Source organism: Jatropha curcas, chromosome 3, assembly GCF_041381405.1.
Source record: "Jatropha curcas cultivar XTBG-Jc1 chromosome 3, XTBG_Jcur_1.0, whole genome shotgun sequence".
Taxonomy (NCBI): domain Eukaryota; kingdom Viridiplantae; phylum Streptophyta; class Magnoliopsida; order Malpighiales; family Euphorbiaceae; genus Jatropha; species Jatropha curcas.
Window position 1 is genome coordinate 9,285,644 of NC_143153.1, and position 3,531 is coordinate 9,289,174.

The window sequence follows — 3,531 nt, forward strand, 5'->3', positions numbered from 1 at the left end:
TGGTTGACCATGGTTGTTTTTTTTTATTCTCTAATGAAGAAATGTTTCATGCATGAGTACAACCAACCATACACAAAATGCTTCCAGGATGAATTTAGCCATACAAATAGCATTACTTCAACATGAATTGTTTTTATATTTAAATTAATCACTTTCTTTAAAAAAACTGAAAAAAATCAATATACAGCAACTTCTTTCTTTAACAAAATGAGAGTTGTTATTGTAGCTTGGGCTCGCGAATTTCATTTTGATATTGGTTTTCAAGAATCTGTACTTGAAATCAAAAGAAAGATTGAACTTCTCTTAGGTGTTCCCATAACTGCACAAATTTTATCAGTATCAGGATGGGAATTAGTTGATGGTCTAGACATGGAAGATTATCCTATTGTCAATGAAGGTACGAGAATTGACCTCACTATCAAACCTATGTCTCCTATGTTGAACAACAAAAGAAAGTTCCAAATCATAATAAAATTTTCAGCTAAGCAAATTAACATAGAAGTGGATGAAACAGATAGTGTTCGTAGTCTAAAAGAAAAAATCCATATAGTTGAAGGCACTCCAATTAAAAGATTATAACTTTTCTTTTCTGGTATAGAACTAGATGAAGATTTTCGTACTATAAGCGAGTATGGTATTCAAAAATTATCAGAAATTACTGTATTTCTTAAAACTATGTCTCGATTAAGAGGAGATCCTCCTACAAAGAAGTTAAACATTATGGTGCAAACCTCTTCTTCTTTGCTTAATGCAGCGAGTATTCCTTTGGAAATGAAGGACACCAGTACCGTTAATGATCTAAGGCGGCTTCTTTTGAGCAGAAAAATTCTTCCTCAAGATGATTATTTATTTATACATAAACAAAGAATTATGCATGATAATTGTAGTCTTCGATGGCATGGTGTTGAGAATGGAGATTCACTTTATGTCTTCAAGGGGACAATAAGTCGCAATGGATACTGAGAAATGATATGGAGATTCTACTTATATGTTTACGACAAAATATAAAATAATCAATCAATACCTAATTTTACAAATTTATGAATGAGTATTGTTTTCCTTTCTTAAGAAAGAAAAAAAAAAAAAAACATTGTTTATCTGTTAATAAATTTATAGTTGTTAAATTCATAACAAGTAGATGCCGCTGTTGCACATTTTGATTATTTTCATGTCCGATCCTATCATTCATTTGTGTTTCTGTGAACCCCTTCCCCAAATATCATAGGCATATGAATGCATATGATTAAGGACAGAAATGCACGTGAGTTTGTGAGTCGCCACCTTGTTTAATTATTTTAGGGTAAACTAGGAAAAAACCCTATGTGACTCCAATTTTAATTAACCTAGTTGCTAGATTAATTATCCCAATGTTTAAGGCATGGTGTGCAAACCCAAGGTGGATCCCGAGACTATGTCATGCTGATAAACTAACCGATGAATGAATGCTTTGCAAGGTGAATGATGGATTAATGAAATGTTTGACTGATTTTGACTTGCCGCTCGGGATTAAACCCCTAACGTGCCTACGTACTTCCGTTTGAATGGAAGATCAAAGTCAACGTAGTTCGATTTGCCTTCTTTGAAGGGCTTTGAAGGTGTATGCTTAATGCATGAGTGTGTATATGCTTCGTGCATGTTTGTTTAGGCATTTTGCCAAAGGATCGATTGATTCGATTAGGCGTTCGTCGCCAAAAATGTTGGTTTTAAGGCATTTGTGCCAAAAATGGTTGTCGGGCGATTTGTCGCCAAAGTTGATATTTGGGCTTATTATTGCCAAAATTGATGTTCGGGCTTATTATTGCCGAAATGATTGATTTTAATGCTTTTAGCCAAAATGTGTTGATTTAGGCAATTTGTTTGCCAAAATGATGTGATTGGGCGATTGTCGCCAAAATGATCGATTTTAAGGCTTTTAGCCAAAATGTGTTGATTTAGGCAATTTGTTTGCCAAAATGATGTGATTGGGCGATTGTCGCCAAAATGATTGATTTTAAGGCCTTTGGCCAAAAAGTGTTGATTTAAGCAAACTGTTTGTCAAAAGTGTTGATTGGGCGATTGTCGCCAGAATTGATTGATTTTAAGGCCTTTGGCCAAAAGATTGATTAATTTAAGGCATTTTGCCAAAATGTTCGATTTAAGCGATTTGTCGCTAGACAGTGGTTAATCTAATTTATAGGCAATTTGTTTACCAAAATTAATTAAACCGTAGGCAATTTGTTGCCAAAATGTGATTGATTAAACTGTAGGCAATTTATTGCCAAAACGCGATTGATTAAGGCTTTTAGCCACAATTATTGATTAATTGGACTTTTAGCCAGATTTGTTCGAAATAAGGCGATTGAACCATAGTTATTAATTAACTAGATTCTTTTAGCCAATATTGTCGGATTTAAGTTTTAACACCACGATTATTAATTAACCGGGCATTTAAACTTAATCGTGTTTAATTGAGACAGTTTATTTGTCTAAATGGTGATGTGAATGCATTTATGCAGTTGTAGAATTATTAAGAGTAGAAGAGAAATATGCATGAAGTGCTAAAATTAAATGAGCAGAGTTTCGTTTGTGTACCTGATTTAATCGACGGCCGCTTCTTAGCTCCAGATTAAGCTCCTCGTTTAGGAAATATTAATTAATTTTAATTTGTTGAATTTTAGTGGGCAAATATCACAATAAAAATGCAATAAAAATTAAATTAAATGCAAAAAGCGGTAAAGAAATCGCAAGGAGCGTGGGAGGGAGGAAGATCGTCCGTCAACACAGACAGAGGTGTCAAAATTGAAGAGGTAAGTGGCCTTTTATAGGCAAAAATGGGTCGCCGGCAGGTGCCGGCGGCGGTCTGGCGGCAGGGGCCGGCGGCGGTCCGGCGGCAGATGCCGCCGGAGGTCCGGCGGCAGATGCCGCCGGAGGTCCGGCGGCATGTGCCGCCGTGGCCGGCGGCAGGTGCCGCCGGTGCCGGTGGCAGGTGCCACGGTGGCCGGAGCCACCGTGCTCGGCCGCGGTTACTTGGGTTTTTTCACTCCGGAGGAGTTTTCGGGAGTTCCGGGTCTCCGAAAAATATTCTGGGACCTGTTCCGTGATCGTTGCGACATTCTGGACGTTTTAAGTACCATATTGGCATACTTTCGGTGAGTTTCCAAAATGGCCTCCGGTCCGGCCGGACTGTTTGCAGTCCGGCAAAACTGGCTCTTTGAGCCATGTAAGTCAAAGTTACTGTAGAAAAGTCAAATTTACTGTAGCAAAGTCAAACTAATTGGCATGACACTGTTGCAGGCCAGACTGTTTGCAGTCTGAGAAAACTGGCTTTTGAGCCTCAAAATTTGAGTATTCACAGTTTCATAATCATATATTCTGTTAGTACCCTTTCTTTTTCGCATAAGTAATTAATAACAGCCAGTTTACTATGAAACAAGAATTGCAGGGAAGAAAAAAGAATTTGCTTTTTATTACATTTTGGTTTTTTTTTTTTAAGATCAACGTATCAAGTATTCTAAAATAGATTAATTATGGTAGATGCACTTGTTAATTAAA

General features: G+C 37.0%; 1 pseudogene; it reads left to right on the forward strand.

Annotated features, from left to right (window-relative positions):
- The first annotated feature begins 207 nt into the window (after nucleotides 1–207).
- On the forward strand, nucleotides 208–1,080 carry LOC149497499 (polyubiquitin-like; annotated as a pseudogene).
- The last annotated feature ends 2,451 nt before the right edge of the window (nucleotides 1,081–3,531 follow it).